The sequence below is a fragment of the Pinus tabuliformis genome, chromosome 4_2 (genome assembly GCF_031772625.1).
Source record: "Pinus tabuliformis cultivar Carrire ecotype Pingquan chromosome 4_2, CPIR1, whole genome shotgun sequence".
Classification (NCBI taxonomy): Eukaryota; Viridiplantae; Streptophyta; class Pinopsida; order Pinales; family Pinaceae; genus Pinus; species Pinus tabuliformis.
In genome coordinates, this window is record NC_142304.1 from 214,650,188 (window position 1) to 214,670,264 (window position 20,077).

The window sequence follows — 20,077 nt, forward strand, 5'->3', positions numbered from 1 at the left end:
TGTCGTGTCAATTGCTAGGGGGCAAGTATTCAAAATGGATAGCCATTTTGCAAGATTTTGATCTAGAATTCACCAAATCCAAATCAAAGAAATCTCTTGCCTTCACGGAGTTACTTTGTGATCTCCCATTGTCGTCCAACGATTTAACATCTAAAGAATCATGGATGAAACATTGTTTCTGATATCATTAAGCGATCCGTGGTATAGAGATATACTAATCTATCTCCAAACCCAAACCTTTAGGCCTAACACCTCTCGCTCAGAACAACAACGTACTAGATACCAAGCAAAAGACTACATGATCGTCAGTGATACACTTTACCATCGTGGAGTTGATACAGTTCTGTGAAGGTGCCTCACTCATGAGGAGGCCGAAAAAGTCCTGAATGAATGTCATTCAAGCGCATGTGGGAGGCATCTATCTGATTACACTACTACACAGAAAATCTTGTGAGCTGGCTACTTCTGGCCTACCATCTTCAAAGATTGCATAATAGCAGTAAGAAGTTGCCATGCTTGTCAGATTTTTGATCACAAAACCAGATTACCACCTGCACCACTACATCCAGTAGTTTCTGTTGGGCCATTCACCAAATGGGGCATAGATTTCATGACATGTAACCCCACCTCGGCCGGGGGGCATGGGTATATCATAGTCGCTGTCGACTATTTTACAAAATGGGCCGAGGCGATGCCTACATTAAACAACAACGGCGAAATGACTGCTCTTTTCTTTTTCAATCATGTAGTCTCTAGGTTCGGTGTTCCATAGGCTATAGTCACAGATCATGGATTGCATTTTCGCAATCACATGATGGTTGAATTGACTGCCAAATTAGGACTGTCCCACGATAGTTCTACTCCATATTATCTACAGGCTAACGCGCAGGTTGAAGTGATCAACAAATTCCTCAAGCGCATGCTGCAGAGAATGATTGGAGTCCACAAACGGGATTGGAATTTAATCTTGTACTCAGCTTTGTGGGCATATAGGACCTCGGTAAGAAATGTGACCAGATTTACGCCTTTTCAGTTGGTGTATTGCCTGGAAGCTGTCTTACCAATTCAGTGTGAGATTTCATCTCTAAAGTTCACAATCGATCTACTTCTCGATACTTCAGAGGAAGAGGCTCGTTTCTTGGAACTAATCCACTTGGATGAAACCGGTCGTGACACCGTGCTGGCTAACGAAGCACATAAGAAATGTGTCAAAGTGCAATTTGACAAAAATGTCAAGCCTCGTGTCTTCTCAGAAGGTGACTTGGTCTTACTCTACGATCAAGACTCTGATAAATTGGGAGCAGGTAAGTTCCAATCATTATGGATGGGCCCCTACATTGTTAAAAGGGTATTAGCAAAAGGATCCTACAAGATGGTAGATTACGATGGAATTCCATTGTCGCAATGCCGAAACGGGTTGTATCTTAAGCGATACTATGCTTGATCAAGTGTAGTAATCTCTTTATGAATATGATTTTGTTTCATTTTTGTTTTCGTCAAGAGTTGTCATTTTGGTTAAGTAATCCACTTTACATTTGTTGCAGATGTCAGACTTTTTGGAAACATTCGTTGGGTACGTCGGTGGAGCTAGTCATAGAATTCGGAACCTATCTTCTACAACCTGGGCCATATTTGATCCAAGCGGCGAGTTAGTGAGTTTCAAAGGGATATGTATTGTTCAATCAACGAACAACATTGCTGAGTACAATGCATTGATAGAGCTTCTCTCTGATGCCATTTCACATGGCATACGTTGACTTGTTATCAGGCTGGATTCGCAACTCGTCATTCTACAGCTTACTGGCGTCTATTCAGTTCGGAACCCAACAATCTATCGTATGTTCCTAAGGGTCAATATTTTGGAAAGGTAGTTTGATTCCATTCAATATCAACACATTTCCAGAAACTTAAACACTTTAACTGATTCATTAGTGAATTATGAGTTAGACAGACATTTGCAACATTTGTAAAGAAAATAATTTTATATCAACATTTTCATCTGGATCACATAGCTTAACCAAAATAAACTTTGAAAATAAAAAATATATAACTATTTATAGTTTCACATAACTTTTTGTGTACAAGGAAAATTCGGTCATGTGACCAAGAAACTCAAAAGTAAATGTAGAAAAGCATCCTATAGTAATGATGCTGGTGATAACATGTCACTGCCTGCGCGATCATACGCAGGAGCCTAGTCCATCGACTCGGGACGCCAGTGGTATGGCACTGTAGCCTTAGAGGTAACTCGTCAATCCTCACATCCTGAATACCAAGGGTAAGATCCTCGATATGATCCTGCAATACTGCTAGGGTCTCTGCTATGTACAGATCACGAAGGACAACCTCCTTACAGCCTCTCCTGTTGGAACGCCAGCTGCCGCCCTTGGGCGTGCCGCTGGTCGCACTGGCACAACATCTGCACAAGTACATGAGTTCAATTAGTCTTGATAAATCACAAAAATATTATAAAACTGATAAACAAAGATATGGTCAAATCATCTTTACCTATCACACCCCACTACTTTCCAGCCGGAAATGCCAAATACAGGTCACCTCGGAAGTCCATCCCGACATATGGATACTCTGAGAAGACCATCTCCTGATGGTCGAACCACTCAAAGAAGGCATCAGAGAAAGTAATCTGTGGCTGACCAGCATGTCTGACCATGAAATCAACCCATCTCTGCATCCTGGGTTCCCTCGGTGCTGGCAATCCTAGTGAAATATGTTGCGGCTACATCTGTGGGATCCTCTCTAAGGAAAAAGTAGTCAAAATGGAACTGTAGCCAAAGTTCTTGGATCTTCCATTCTTTACCTTAGAGAGTTGTTCTTTTATCACCATAAGTACTGCCTCACACCAGTTGAATACCTTTGGTTCCAGGCATTCTAAAGCATACTGCACATAAGATCTGTTCGCCAAATGAAGAGCCGCGCTACCGGCCATTCTAGCAAAGGTGAATAAAATGGTCCTCAGAGGCCGATTAGTGAAATCCCAGATATTGATCTTGCCATCTCTACTAGGGTGAGATCCATCTCTACAAACCTGATGGATATAATCTCTCACCGATTTGCCCCCACAGACGGATCCCGACAGTGAAAGAGGGGCACCACGCCTCGATAACCTTGTCAAAAAGTAGATGTCCTCGACTGTCAGTGGGATAGATTTACCTCTAATCTGGAATACTTGGTTGATCAGATCCCATGCATCGAGGAAATACTGCAACAAACTGATTTGTTGCCTCATGCTAGATATACAGAAGAATTTGAGCAAACCACAGTTTCGTAATGCAGTAACAGTACCCTGATCATGTAAGGAAATCATGTCTTCTTCTTCATGCTTGCGTTCACGCCACGTGACGACCATATTGATCCAACAAATATCTGAGTCACAGACAAAAGATGAATTAGGATCCAAATTTGAGCAAAAACAGGCAAAAATTTCATGAGAAATCACTGTGCAAAGTTTCCCTTCCGCGCCCATCGCAACCTACCTTTGGACTAGGTGATATGCATACTGACTGGCCAGTGTACAGTTTAGTATGCATCGTACCTTTCGATATACGGCAGGTGCAATGATGTGAGATGATTTGTTCAAACCCCAGGGGCTCAGAAAAAGGGGAAAACTTGCTCAAAATCAGAAAAAGATGGAATGAAAATGAAGAGCTCAGGGTTAGCTCCTACCTGGTCCTGACGACGCGGAGAATAGTCCACCAGATCTCCTGAAATCAGCTGATGAAGTTTGAGGGGGAAACCACTCCAGAGCTCCAAATCCCAAATTTGAAATGAAATGGTAAAAATGAGAGGTAAAACTACTTTTTATGTTACTATTCACGTACTTCAAGTAAAATGTTAGTTTTTAATTCATTTTTCAGGCATATATATGTGTATTTCTAATCAATTTGATGGAGAAATTAAGCAGGTTGAACGACCGAGAAAAGAATCTAATGTGTTAGACAATAAACTGAATATCATTGACCAATATCAAGAGCAATGTTCTCGCAAGGTTCAAGCTCGTTAAAAAATCAACTTGCACTGAGCACATGTTGGCACAAGGTTCAAGCTCATTAAAAAAAAACCTGCCTTTAGTAAATAACCTTTGTGATCGCTTTGCTATCAGACCTTTTGAAGTTTGGTTGTGTTCCTTTCGTCACCTCCTTTCATTTGGCCGACCATACGCTTCCACTTGATTATTTACCCTTTTGAGGAACATTTGTGACGAGTGATTCTGATTGCCACCCTATTCATGCTGCCATGTTTTGAGAAGTTCCAAACTTACCTGGAACCAGCTGCTACCCAGACATACCACTCGTTCCTAAAAAATGAGTCCCTTTTAAACTCTTTTTAGACTCATTAAATATAAAAAGATTGTTGAGCTATTGGCCTTTCCAGCTCGTTAAAGTAAAGGGAATGCCATCCCTCTCATATATTTTAATCTTTTTGGACCTGAGGGATTATTGAACAAAAAGATCGAGTGCTTGTCTTTGTCAGCTTGTTAAAAATATCGAAAGTCATCCCTTTCATATTATTTTATACTTTTTCGGACTTAAGGGATTATGCCACGAAAAATGACTATTGGAGTCTCCTTTTCATCACTTTTCAAACTCTCTAAACATGAAAAGGGCCAAGTTATCTTTGTCATCAAACTCGTTAAAACAATAGCGACAAACTTGTCCAGCCAGACAAGAACGAGTCTCACTGATGCTAGGCTCGCTAAACACAAAGCGACAGGTTTGCCCGAAGGGAAAATTATAGACCAAGCATATGTTATCCTCCTCAAGCATGTCAAAAATAAAGAGGTACTGGTCAGCAATGACTGGGGAAAAATGGGAAGAACACTGGAAGAACTTTATTGATAGCAGGTCACTCTTGAACATGACACTTTCACTCCATCACCGTGATTGAGTTGGGTTGGGTTTTTCCGTTCACCATCACAATTGGTCCACCGTGCCATCCATGGGGTTAACACTACCAATCCATATCAGTGTCACCAATATGTTCAAGAGAAGTCATTTAGAGAATTCACCATCCAGCAAATGCCTCATCCACTGCATTACATCCACCCTTCATTTTTCATGGCTGCCATTCCTAAAACTTATATCATCAGATTGTTTTCACCACCACAAAAATCATTTGCCTCGTTTCGCGTCGTAGATATGAGATACATCAAGGCCCTCCTATGACAGGTCACTTCTTGTCGACATCAGCTCATTATCCAAGAAGTTGACTTAGAAAAAACCCTTTTAGTACTTTGAATCTTACATGCCTCAATGGCAAGTTTCTCACTTCCGGCGATAGGTTTACATCAATGACCTTCGACTGAAAGACTTTGCGTGGTGTTCAACATCGACTCATATATTCACACCACGTGAATTGTACTGTAGTACCTTGAGGGTCATCATCATTATTGGTGACTCCTCTCGCATCTGTTAATAGCTTACATCATTGGCTGGTAATAAGGTGATGTCTTTCCATGTTCGACTTCAGAACATCTTTTCACATGGATCGACTTGTACGTTGGGCGAAGATTGGATGAGTTTTGAAGACCCTAGATCTAGTTTCATCCATTCGGGCTGCGATATATTCAGGAAAATAAAGACATCAATTGTACACAGAAGCTGCACAGATAGTCATCTAAGCCAGGGAAGATGACTCTTCATGCGAAGAATCACTAGTCTGCAACAACAGACGATTGTCTGTCCTATGTACATGAAAATGAATTTATAAAGCTGAGCATGGGAATGCCCGCCTCAGCTAGATCATGAAAATAATATGATGATGATGTATTGTATTGTATCTTATATAGGTCACCTTCCAGTACGAATACCTCAGATCCTCATGATAAAGCATTTCACTCGACATCAGAAGATTTACGACCTCATGCTTTAGGGGGCAGCTGTTATAGACATATTTGGGCACTACAACACCAAACTCACATGTCCATAAACTAAGGGCTCCTTAAGTCCCTAAAAGTGTTGTTTAATACCCTAAGTGATCATGGTCAACTGATTACATCATTTCCCAGAAGTTCCACCTGAAAAACTACTCAGAACTGGCCAAAATTGGACCATACAGACTGCTCCATGGGCAAGGTGCGATGCATACTGACTGCCAAACTGACTAGGTGCGATGCATACTGAAATGGCCTTCTGTGGGGTGCGATGAGCGAGAATAGACAAATGGCAGAGACAGTTTGCAAGGTGGATGATCATGGAATCTTCCAGAAACTTCTCCTGTGACACTTGCCTCTTTGAATTCGCCCAGGGATGAGTAAGAGATCATTGAAATATCCAAGTGGAACCAAGAACTATCAATGGAATGACACTAATCAAAAACCCAGAGTTGACTCACACCCTCGCAAGACATCTATAAATGGATCCCTCATCTGAGAGATCCAGAGGCTGGAATTTTGTATTTTGTGAGGAAGTGCTGTTGGTTTGTTGGTGATAAGAGACATTGCATTGTTGGGTGATTTGCTTGTTCATGAGGTGAAGAGGGCTTCTACAACTGGGAGGATGATGCTGGATCAGACAGCTGGGTTGTAATCCTCTCTTACATTACTATTAATAAATTTCTTTGAGTTTTCCTCTATATAATCGTGTATTTGTGAATCTTATTGTTTATGAATGCAATTGTATGGTTAATGTGTTTCTGATTCCGCATTATTTATGATGTTTTAGATAGATATGCTTTGATAGTTTGCTGTCACTTTGACTCTACAGGTACTCTTTGAAGTGGGACAAGTAGGAGAGGAGTGGCAAATTCTATCAGGGAAAGGAGAAATCAAGCTAGGATCAAAGTGGAAGATCCAAGTTGGTCCTCTTTTCTTCTCTTACATCTATCACACTTAAAGGAACTCTTGAAAAGCTTTCATTGCTTGTTTCTAAGATAGCTACCCATCTTAGTGGGACTAGCAATTCGAATTGACACTAGTTTTCCCTGAAACACATGATGAGCAGTGTTGTTGATTGCATGCAAGGGATTCAACAACATGCATGCTATTGTGCACACGCATGCAACCTAACTCATTCAACACACTCACCAATGCAAAGACAAGAAGCAAGTCCAACTGGAGCTGAACATGTACTTTGGCAAGTTGATGCACATGACCACAATCACACACTTTAAGATCAGCATGGAAACCATGCATCAGTGATTTTTTGGTTCAGCTGCACCCAAGAAGACCATGCACATGATAGTAGACGCGTTGGATGAAGGGGCCGAACCAATGCACCAGTTGCAATGGAGGAAAGAGTTCACTTAAGCAATATGTCACCATGAGGTGCATGCACACCATCACGGACGACCAAGCTGGGCATCAGGTCACCACCTTCACCATCACAAGCATGTCAAAGAGTTGGTCTCATCACAGCGGACCGAGTGTCAGTGATATCTTATTTGGCTTACTCAAGCCATGTTGTCTCACATGAGTACATGTGCATTGTAACGTTGATTCATGTCAAGTGTAAGTCACTGGGGCTTCACTAACTAAGCTATATAATATCACGTGCATTCATATTGGAGTATAAAAAATAAAAAAAAGCACAAAAAAATATATTGACTATATAATAGGGGTTAGAGGGGGTTTTATATGTTAGATAATAATTATAGGGTATTTTTTATTTAAAAAATGGCCAAGCGGAGGCACAAAAGAGGCGGGAGGTGTGAGTGACAACACAACACCAACGCACCGCACCACCAGCGCACCATCTATTTTGCACCTATTTTGCTGGGTGAGAGCTTTGTTCCTATTGAGAATGCAACAAGATGATGGAGCTTAGTGGAAAGGAGTCGCCTTCACTAAGTGGGCCCGCAGGCTATTTTTGGTGCAAAGTCTATTTTTAGACATATGGATCATGGTCTATGAGTTGCAAGATGCTATTTGTGGATGATTGGTCATGTTGGAAAAAATATATGGACTTCTATTTTTAGACATATGGGCAGTTTCTATTTTTAAACTGCCAGGCTAAAAATAGAACAATCGAATATTATTAGCTCTTAATAATATTTGGACTATAAACATTATCTTATCCTCTTGGAGCACTTCAGTTCGAGCTACGGATGTGGCACATGCAGTTGTTAGAAGGAAATATGCTTTTCTTGTGGGTCAGTTGAGCTATTGCATGCAGGACTTCAGTTAGAACTCATGTGGTTGAGTTTGGTGGAGTTGATTGTGGAGTTGATGGAGTTGTGTTCAGCTTGACTTGGTTAAACTAGTTGTATTTAGTCTAACTGCAGAATACACTAGCTAGTGATGAGAGATGTGAATTAATTTTTAATTAATTCACTAATTGTTAACTCATAAAGCAACTAAAGAATATATCAGTTAACTCAGTGCATGGACAATTCAGTGGAGAGAGGTGTTAGAGGTTGAGATTGCTATCAGTTGTGACTATAGTTGTGCATGAGATTTTGCACATGCATGGATTGAGTATTGCCAATGAGGATTGTGTGGTTCAGCCAAGAAAAGGACGAGTTTGGATCAGCCATAATCATTCATTCTCTTGCAGGATTGCACAGTGGAGGCAGGCAAATAGTGGAGGAGATTTGAGGCTTCAGATCTGAGCTAGTTTGTGTGTAACAGGTGGAGATAGTACTGAGTACTTGTGAGGAGTATTATACTATGTATTATTACATGTTCTCAATCATTATAATATACAGATAGTGTGGGGTTTTCAGCTGTATGCTTTCCTCGGGTTACATACTGTGTTAATGTGTGCATGCGATTGATGTTTCATTGTTTTTAATGCTGCTAAATTGATGATCAACGTAGAGGAGGTTATGTATTATGCATGTCTTTCGCAATAGTGTATAATCGGGATAATCTCTGTGAATAAGTGATTAATTATTCAAAATTTATACATGGTATCAGAGCTGGTTGATTTGTAGAAAAGGTTCTACAGGATATCAAAGCAGGATTGATCATCAGATCTATTATTCAGAAAGCGTTTACATTTTATTTCTTCAAGCAGAGTCTGTAATCGGGCCAGGTAGCTTCTGGATTCATCCTTCTTTTGGAAGGTGAGATATCTGATGAATGCCCATACAGTCGATCTCTGTACAAGAAATACTTTGTTCTCATGAATTTTAGATCAGAAGTGGTTGAGTTTTGAGTTGGTGGAATGGCTCTCAAGGATAAACTCAAAAACATCAAAGCTGAGAATGGAGATGCCACAGATTGTCCGCAGAAGAAGAAAAATAAGTAAGTTGTTGGATCTGCAGCGGGAGAGGGCTTAGCCTCGCAGTTTGAGCTGGATTTTTCACTGATCGCATGCTTGGTATTAAGTGTGATGGGATTGGTATGGTTCTTGGACAATGGTGCGTCTTCTCACATGACAGGAGATCGAGATTTGTTTTCTGATCTGGATGAGAAAGATCTTGGAGTGCACATCGAGATGAGCGATGATGGTAGATACAGTGCGACCGGTATCGATACCATTTCCTTTGAGAGGGAGTCTGGTAAACCCTTCAGATTGAAGGAAGTGATGCATGTTCCAGGATTGAAGAAGAATCTTATATCTGTGGTGATGTTAGAAGACAAGGGATATGATGTTGTCTTCAGTGAGGGAAAGGCTTTCCTGCGCAGCAAGACAACTGGAGAAACCCGGAAGATAGGGGTTCGAGTCAGGAACCTTTATCAGTTGCATGTAGATGCATGCAAAGCCTTGAGCAGCAAGGCAACTGATGGAGACTTGGTGGTTGAGAGGGAGGGTATATTACCTCTCAACATGTAGAGCCAGAAGAAGTCTCAGACGATTGTGGAGGAGCCACGATTGGTGTAGCAGCTTTAGGAGGTTGTGGAGCAGCCACAATAGGGGAAGCTGAGAGGAGATCAAGTAGAGACATCTACTCATGCAGAGACCTACAGTAGGGGGAAACTTCGAGCCAGGTGGGCTGAGGGATCACATGCAGCCATACCTCCAGGTAGGAGGTGGGGCGATATAGAGTGATCGTCCCAAGGAGGAGGGGTAGGATCCTTGAGGTACCCAACCTCTTGGATGAGACCTTGCTACAGGAGCCCTGATGTGGAATAGCAAGAATTGACTGATTGGGTAGACACAGATGCGGATGGAGTGGCAGAGAGAGTGACAGTGCAGGGAACCCCAAGACAGTGCATAGCTAGCAAGCTGCAACAATGCGAGAGGCACAAGTGTTTTGCACAGTGCTAGGTGGCACAGAGAAGTGTGAAATGGTGCGAGATGCATGGAGATGTTGCAGTAGCGCAGATGTCAGAGAGGGAGCACTTGTTAGCAGTAGGTAGAGCTTCAGCATCAGAGTATGTTCCTAGCCCAACGGAGTGATCAGTTGGGGGTGTTTTTGTTCCAAGTGTTGTTGGAGTAAGTGGACCGGGCAAATGTGTTGCATGCAGAACATTCCAGAGTTACAGGATAGTGGTTGCAGATAATCCATATCTTGTTGAGAGGGTGTTGAGAATGCAACAAGATGATGGAGCTTAGTGGAAAGGAGTCGCCTTCACTAAGTGGGTCCGCATGCTATTTTTGGCGCAAAGTCTATTTTTAGACATATGGATCATGGTCTATGAGTTGCAGGATGCTATTTGTGGATGATTGGTCATGTTGGTAAAAATAGATGGACTTATATTTTTAGACATATGGGCGGTTTCTATTTTTAAACTGCCAGGCTAAAAATAGAACAGTCGAATATTATTAGCTCTTAATAATATTTGGACTATAAACATTATCTTATCCTCTTGGAGCACTTCAGTTCGAGCTACGGATGTGGCACATGCAACTGTCAGAAGGAAATATGATTTTCTTGTGGGTCAGTTGAGGTATTGCATGCAGGACTTCAGTTAGAACTCATGTGGTTGAGTTTGGTGGAGTTGATTGTGGAGTTGATGGAGTTGTGTTCAGTTTGACTTGGTTAAACTAGTTGTATTTAGTCTAACTGCAGAATACACTAGTGATGAGGGATGTGAATTAATTTTTAATTAATTCACCAATTATTAGCTCATAAAGAAACTAAAGAATACATCAGTTAACTCAGTGCATGGACAGTTCAGTGGAGACAGGTGTTAGAGGTTGAGATTGCTATCAGTTGTGACTATAGTTGTGCATGAGATTTTTCACATGCATGGATTGAGTATTGCCAATGAGGATTGTGTGGTTCAGCCAAGAAAAAGATGAGTTTGGATCAGCCATAATCATTCATTCTCTTGTAGGATTGCGCAGTGGAGGCAGGAAAATAGTGGAGGAGATTTGAGGCTTCAGATCTGAGCTAGTTTATGTGTAACAAGTGGAGATAGTACTGAGTACTTGTGAGGAGTATTGTACTATGTATCGTTACATGTCCTAAATCATTATAATATACAGATAGTGTGGGGTTTTCAGCTGTATGCTTTCCCCGGGTTACATACTGTGTTAATGTGTGCATGCGATTGATGTTTCATTGTTTTTAATGCTGCTAAATTGATGATCAACGTAGAGGAGGTTATGTATTATGCATGTATTCCGCAATAATGTATAATCGGGATAAGCTCTATGAATAAGTGATTAATTATTCAAAATTTCTACAGTTTGTAGTCCTGTATCATAGCTGGGTGAAAGTATAATATCTCGTGGGAGTAATCCATAGCACAACCTCAGCTCTGTTGCATAACCTCGGCTCTATTGGATGATACCTTTGTTCGCAACAACAATCTCCTCTATTTTGGCATTCTCCACCCTCATTTTAGGGTAAATTCTCGTTAATGGAGTGTTTTGATGTGATAATGGGGAAATCGTTAATGGAGTGTGTTGATGCGATAATGGGGAAAGTGTCAAGGGTATAAGCGTAAGTTCTGGAATCCTGAGAATGGAATGTGAAGGTTTTGTGGACAGTTATTTTCTTGGACAAGAATTTCTACTAAATCTCTAGGCCAGTTACCACAGTCTGGGAGTAAATCTGTAAACATGTCATTTGAGCTTGGGTTCAGGGTGAATTGCACCAACTGCTACCATCACCGGGGAGCAGTCTGAAATCCATAAACTGTGATCATAGTCTTTCTCATCCATCTGGAATTATGTTTTATCTGAAGTGTTTGGGGCTACAGAAGCAGTTGAGGTGGGCTTGACATATAACAAAGAACGTTTTTTTTACCGGTGTCGAACATTGACAAGCAATCCAGGTATTTTTCATCGTTTTCTTTTTTTTGGTCAAGTAAGAGTGGAACCTTCAATTAATTGAACAAATATTACATATTGTACATGTCTTTACAATTGTAAAGACCAACCAAAGATAGAACAGTTGAAAAAACATCAAACAACCAGGTTAGCCGAACCCAAAACCTTACATACATAACCACACCAGCCCTTTGTGCAAAAATCCTAAGTGAACAGATTGCTGTTCACTCTGCAATTCTTCTTCTTCAAGTCTTTCTGCTCAATCTCCCCAAATCTTAACCATCAAACCCCACCGTTGACTGACCTTTCAATCGGACGGTAGAGACTCACTCCGATCACTGAGAATTACCAAGATCCACCGTCGATCAAGCCTTCGATCGAACGGTAGAAACTTACTCCGATCAATCGCGAAAAGCCGAGATCCACCGTTGAGCTGACCTTAATCGGACAGTGGATACTCACTCCAATCAACGAGTTGCACGTTGATCCTGCGCTGTTGATCCAAACCCTTTAAATATAACGGTCCACAATATATCGCTTCAGAAACATACGTGGTAATTATCCACTATTCAGACCCAAACTAGATTATATCCTTGGTCTAAAAAGATATCGGGTCCACTCAACCCCTTAACTTCCGATCAAAATTGGACCCGATATCCATTCGATGTCGAAAGCCAACAAAACCTATGGTCTGCGGCCCTTCAACAAGCACGTTGTTTAACATGTCCTTTACTTCCATAGTTGGCTAAGGTGAAAGTAATTACGATAGGATTTACGGTTAGGAAGCACGCCAACACTTCATCCAGGTTCCAGGACTCCTGCGCTTGCCCACACCCACTAGTCTCCCTCCTGCTTATTTCCCATGATCTGGAAGTACTCCATGTCTTTTCCACTAGTTGATAACAATCATCCCTCAGGTTACTAGAGGGTATAGAATCCCTGTCATACTAGATATGGCTCTCCTTGCACATCACGCCTTCATTCGCTAGCCGATCGGCTAAAAAATTTTCTTTCCTTCGCACATGAACAAAACTGACAGTTCTTAAGGTTCGAAAGTGGGAATGAATATGCTGAAAAACTTATGAGAGCCTCCAATGTTTCGATACTTTTCCAGGTGCCGTTCCATTACACATTTTATTGGCTGCATTAATGACCAATTCTGAGTTAGCTTCAATGATGGCATTGTGTAAATTTAACTCAATCAGGCTTTCCAAGCATTGTTCTAAGGCCATTAGCTCAGCCATGTTATTTGTGGCAGTCCCTAGATGACTATGGAAGATGTCCTTTATGCTCCCCTGTTCATCCCTTATGACACCTCCAAAACCAGCCATCCCTGGGTTGCCCTTAGAGGCCCCGTCTATATTGATCTTCAAAAATCCATGAGGAGGAGGCTGCCAGAAATCTTTACCAGTAGTTGTTTTACTCCTTCCCTTAACAGTTCCAAGGGGAACCAGAGAGTGGAGATCCAACTGCCTCAGTATGCGAGCCTCCTGGGCTGAAGGGGGGTCCTCAGGAATTTTCCACAAAAGGGCTCTTACTGTATCTTTGATCTGTCTTAGAATTTGGGCAATGATGTTCTGGGTTGAGCCTTTTTTGCTCTTGAAAATCCTGCCATTGCGTTCTTTCCAAACATCCCATATAATAAAGCCCAGAAGCAGAGTCCAAGCCTTGTTAATGATTTCATTACCGGAGAAGTCTTTTCTCCAATTCTTCAAGGTGTTGGTGATGTTGAGCCTGTCTCTGTCAGTTTTCCTGAAGACTGAGGCCTCCCAATCCCACAAAGTAGCGGTTCTCCCTGTAAGCCACATAGATGGCATTTGGATGGGCCAAAAAAACCCCTTTTTAGAAGATTCTCCCAAGTGAGAATTTTCTTTTGGTGCACTAACCACATGAATAACTTGACTTTCATCCACTGTGAGTTCTTCCAAAGGTTATTCCAAACCTGGTCAGGGTTTGGATAATCATAACCTATGGTAATGCATTTAGCTTCTTTGAGGTTAAAAGTACCTTCAGTGTTTCAACCCCATCTCAGTTGGTTAGACGAGGAGGACACTAAAATCTTCCTCTTCTCCAAGTCAAGAGCAAGGGAGTCCACCTAGGCTTTCAAAGGGCTCTCTTCACTGTATCCATGATTCTTCCATAGTCGCCATTTTTCATTGTCCCTTTCCTGCTCCCAGAAGTCACTTACCACGAGTAAACCTTTGTTATCGATGTCATTTTTTAGAGCGGTTAGTTCTTCTCTAAACAGATTGGGTTCCTGTTGCCAGTTATCCTCCCAAAACCGAGCAAGGTTACCATCTCTGATCTCCCAAAAACTATGCCTTTGGACAATGCCTCTATTCTCCCAAGCAAGGTTCCATATGTGGGAGCCCTTGATGAGCCCTGAAATTCTGATATGATCCCTCTCTTGCCAATTACTTGCATATTTCTGCTTCCAAACCTTGGCCCAAGGAGTAGTCGATTCCTTGAGCCACCTCCACCACAATTTTGCTCCTGAAACTCTGCTTAGGATTTCAGGGTCATGAAGCCCCAAACCTCCATGGGCCTTAGGTTTGCAGAGCTTGTCCCATGCTACCAACGCCCACTTCTTTTTCTCTTCCCCATTGCCCCAAAGAAAATCTCTTTAAATACTTCTGATTTTTTGTATGACACCTTTAGGAGCAGGGAGAACTGAAAACATGAATATGGGTATAGCCTGCAGGACAACCTTAGTAAGCACAAGGTGCCCTGCCAAGTTCAAAGACCTGCAAGTCCATTTCCTAACTTTATCCTGAAGTTTATTGGTGACCGGTTCCCACACTCCCTTACTCAGAGGTTTGTCAGTAAGAGGCATTCCAAGGTACTTGGAAGGTAACTGAGCCCTTTGAAACCCTAGAATTCTGGTGAGGTTCCTCTGAATAGCAATGTCAGTATTGAAAAAGAAAACTTTTGATTTTTCAAGGCTTACCTCTGTACCAGCCGCCAAAGCAAATTCGTTTAGGATTTGTTTGAATGCTCTGGCTTCTTTGACCGTAGGAATGCCCTGCAGCATTGTATCATCCACAAATTGTTGATGAGTAGAGGCATCCCCATCCGGGGTAAGTTTCAGACCCTGGATTCTTCCTTCACCATTTGCTATTTTGATCACTCTGCCAAGTCCTTCCATCATGAGAACAAAAAGGAAGGGGGAGAGCGGATCCCCTTGTTTGAGACCCCTAGAAGGTATAAAGGTTATAGAGGGAGATCCATTAAGCAGAATTGAGAAACTAACTAAAGATACAACGGCCATAACCCATATTATCCAGTTGTGGTCGAATCCATAAGCTTTTAGCACCTCCTTGATGTATGCCCAACTTAGCTTATCATAAGCTTTCGCTAGGTCCAGTTGCATTATCATACCAGCTTGCTTCTTGCTCTTAAGAGAGTGTACCACCTCATGTGCTTGTATGATGTTGTTGAGAATATGTCTTCCTTCCACAAAACCAGTTTGCTCCTCTAAAACGAGAGCAGGAAGAAGAGGCTTTAGTATGTTAGCAATCACCTTGGAGATAATTTTGTACACCACATTACATAAAGCTATGGGTCTGAATCTATCTAGTGTCATAGCTTTTCCTGATTTGGAATCAAAGCTATGAAAGAAGCATTAAGAGCTTTCAAAATAGTTTTAGATCTTCTAGAGTCTTCCAAAACCTCAAGGATATCTTGCTTGACTGTTTTCCAACAAGCTTTGAAGAAATACACATTGAAACCATCAGGGCCAGGATCTTTCCCGTGTTGCATCTCATTATGACCTCACTAACCTCCTCTTCAGAAACTGGCCTGTTAAGATTGTGGTGGTCTTCCTTGGTTACAAGTTTAGGAATGAACTTTGTAAATTTGTTAATGAACCGACATCTGTCAACCAGAGTCTCTTCTACTATGCTACAGAAATGTTGAACTAGGACAGATTCTATTTTTGTGTGTGAGACAAGCACTTTTCCTTGAGAATATTTGAGTTTGGAAATTCTGTTATGAGATCTGTGATCCAAGGTTGATATGTGAAAAAACTTTGTGTTTCTTTATCCTTCTCTAATCCACTGCAAACTCGATTTCTGTCTCCATAAAATCTCCTCTTGCAAGCACCGATCCTCCCATTCGTTCTGTAGAGAATCAACCTGAATTTTCCTTTCCTCGGTAAAACCCTCTAGGATGTTGATCTGATTAATCACCTGGATTTTCTTCTTAACTTCTTTTTTGGATTTAAAAATATTGCTAAACTCTTGTTTATTCCAATCTTTAAGCCTAGATTTAATGTGCTTGAGTCTTTACTGCAGTATGAACATTTTAGTGCCTTGAATGGGCCTCTCTTCCGTACACCATTTATCAATATTGCTGGTGAAGTCAGGGTGAGAGAGCCAAATATTTTCAAACCTAAAGGGTCTGTTCCTTGGTGTACCCATAAATGTAGCTTCCATGTGGACAGGCTAGTGGTCAGAGCCTCTGAAGGGAAGGATTAAAGTTGAAATATCAAGGCCTTTGATAAGGAGCTCCTTAGAGATTATGAATCTGTCTAATTTAGAGGCAACTTGAGATGCTCCTCCTCTCTTATTATTCCAAGTAAAAATTGCCATTTTTTGTTTCTGTGTCCACTAGCCCCATATTATTCATGAAGTTCTGGAAGGAAATCGAGTCCCTGCGTAGTTTCCTTGTACCTCCTTTTTTTTCTTTAACAAATTTGATCATATTGAAATCCCCTGCCAGGATCCAAGGCATATTAGGATGTCTCTCCCTTAGTTCCTCAAGGGATGTGAGAAGCTTTAGTTTGTCTTCTAGTTTTTGAGGGCCATAGTCATTAGTGATCATGTAGATCTCCTTATCCCCCAAAGGTTGAATCACCATCGATAGATAATTCCTAGAAACTTCAGCATCCAAGATTCCAAGTTTTCAAGGATCCCATAGAGTGAGAATCCCCCCAGCCGAGTTATTTGATTTTACCTCTAGATACTCATACTTGATTAACCATTTGTTGTGTATCTCTCTGATCTTATCCATCGAACATTTTGTTTCCTGAATAAAAATCATATCTAATTTTTCTTCTTTTATTCTACTACTAAAGTTTCTTTGTTTCCTTTTACTTCCTAGACCCCTAATGTTCCAGGTTGTAAGCTTCATTAAGAAATATTTGTAAAGGAGTAACTAGTGAGATCCTTCATCTCACCCAAGTTAATCATAAGTTTTCTGCATTCAGACAGTAAGTCATTCTGTTTCTTCCTTCCTCTTTTCCTACCCGGGTTCTTTGAAGAAAGCATCGGTGTATCCTCCATCGTTTTCACTCCCCTATTCTCCTGGCTTTCATGGTTTCTTTTGACTCTAGAGAAATTTGTTTGTGATCTCTAGAGGAAGAGCTGTTGAACCCTGTCAAACTCCGCTTTTGGCAGAGAGTCAACCCCTTTGGTGATTCCCTGCTCCAGAAAATTTTCTAGATCTAAATTCTCCCTGTCTAGAATCTCCTGCAGTTCATGGTCTTCTGTTCCTGCCTCACTTGGAGTCATCTCGTGGTCCTTGCTGAGCTCCATCATATTTAGCAAGTCCTCCATTTGTTTGTTGTTTTCTGGTATCTCCTCCATGTTAGCATCCCCTTCATTCTCATTGTGAATATTCTCCGATTCTTGGTTTGTCCCATTGTTTTCAACTACTTCTTCTAAGATCTTGAAACTATTGTGGTTCGTTTGTCTGTCTTCAATACTTTCTTTTGGTACCTCTTGCCTCCTTTCCCTTTACCCCCTACCTTGGTAAAGCCTTCGAGATCCTTGCCTATGGTGGCTTTGTGTTGCTCTCCAGTTTGTTCAAAGGGCAGTCCCTATATAGGTGCCCATGTTCATGGCATTTACGACACCTGAATGGGACGTGTTCATAGTCTACCATTTGCACCCATTCCTCGTCATACACTTCCAAAATGATTTCATCCAGAAGTGCCCCAGATAAGTCCATTTCCACACATATCCAGGCAAAGGAAGTGTATTTGCCTCTTAGAGTAGTATCTGAGATTTTTATAAAGTGCCCTAGCTTGTTACCAATAGCCTTTAGAGATTCTGGCAGCCAATAATCTAAAGGAAGGGAGTAGAGTCTTATCCATACTGGTATTGAGGTGAAAGTCTCTCGTTCTAGGAAAAAGTTCATTACCCATGGTCTCATGTAAAGGCCTGCAGACGCGTAAAAATAGGGTCCTCCTTCAAACACTCTGTCTTTGTCCTCTAAGCTTGTGAACATCGTCGTGAAGAAACCCTTGGACCCAAGGTGAAGATAAATTTTCCCCTTTGGTTTCCAGTGGTTCCTTATCCATGCTTGCAAAGCCTTCTCCGTCTGCTAGATCCCCATGAATTTACATATAACTGCATATTCCACCATGTGTTCTCTGTGCACCTGCAGCGCTGGGTCACTTAAAACGACTCGAGGAATAGTGGTCACCTTGGGTTTACATGCCCCTGATATTTTCATGGGAGAAACTTTCTAATTGCTACCCTCTATCCTCTTCTCCTTACTATATTCCTCACGGTTCTCTTCTTGTTCTTGAGGTCCGCTGGTTCCTGATTTTTCATTATTCGTAATCTCTGTTGCCACCTCCGCTGGTTTCTTGAAGTGTTGGGAACCAGCTCCCTTGCTTCTGTCCTCCACTACTTTACTGTAGGAGGGATAAGAACTCCCTCCTCCTCGCCCTGCCATGGTAACCAGCTACACAAACCCTAAAGTAAAACCCTAGATCAGAGTGAATCCCTCCAGAAACCGACTATTCTTGTAGGCCCTCGTATTTTTCATCGTTTTCACTTTGGGGGCTAAAAATTAATTATTCTGGTGCTTTAGATAATGATTAGGATTTTTTTGTTTTTTGCTTTAGATAATGATTAGGGTTTTGTTGTTTTCAGATGAACAAGGCTTTGTTGATGAAAATTCTTGCATATGATGGAGAAGGTTTTGTTTACTCTTTTCCTTCGTGAACTGGTCAAATTTTATGAATCCATTGTTTGGTGTTTCACAAACAATAAATGGCACCTTTCATTCTCTTCCCCATGGCCATCTTCTAAAGATAGAATCCCATTTGGCATCAAGAGATCCATTAGAGTTTGACCTACCAGATATCCATGAATCCTCTCTTTCGAGACGAACTACCACCTATGAAAGGGTTAAGCACCTCTTCCGTCAGATCCAAAACTTCACCGTTGCGCTAGCTCTAGCCATGGAAAATCTAGATCCACTAAGTTTCTAGTGTTAAGCATAACACTATTTGCTATTCGAATAGATACTCATTTAATACCGAGAATTATCACCCTAAATTAGGGGTATTCTCTGCTTCGTCTGATGAATATGATCAAATTATCATGTAAGTCACATTTGTAGAGTATGCTTAATCACCTTTAGAGAGATTTTATTGCCTCATAATAGGCATGGTGACATAAAACAGATCTCGTGATCAGGAAATCCATAGGCAATCCATAGGCTAGAGTTGTCTAAACTGTCCAATTTGATGAGTGATTCTGATTTGAAATTCCTACCCTAATCTTGAGCCAAGGCTTTCAACCAAAGAGAAAAACAAGTCTTCTGGACAATATTCAGGAAAGGGGAGTAGGCTTCTATTTCCTTGAGCTTATGGCATGGATTTTTTACAAAACATACCTTGTGCTTCTCCCATTCCCAATGGTCATATCAAGAGGTTTTTTGACATGCAAATTGTAAACTCTTCGACAGTTGTATGGCTGTATAAACACTGTTTGTTCAGCGTCAGAACTGTGATTTGAAATCAAAAGTTTATCCTTATACATATTAAATCCACTAGAATCAGGTGAGAATCTCTCCACATATTTGTCATTAGATAAATATTCAGGTCCATTGTTCATGTCAGTGTTGGAATCTGAAGATAAAAGTTACTCTAAAATACCCTCTTCGATGACAGCCTCAGCATCCTCAAAAGTACAATTATCACGATCATCAAAATGTAACCC

General features: G+C 41.2%; 1 pseudogene; it reads left to right on the forward strand.

Annotated features, from left to right (window-relative positions):
* The window catches only part of LOC149168865 (uncharacterized), a 75,683-nt pseudogene that overhangs the window by 31,412 nt on the left and 24,194 nt on the right, over positions 1-20,077 (forward strand).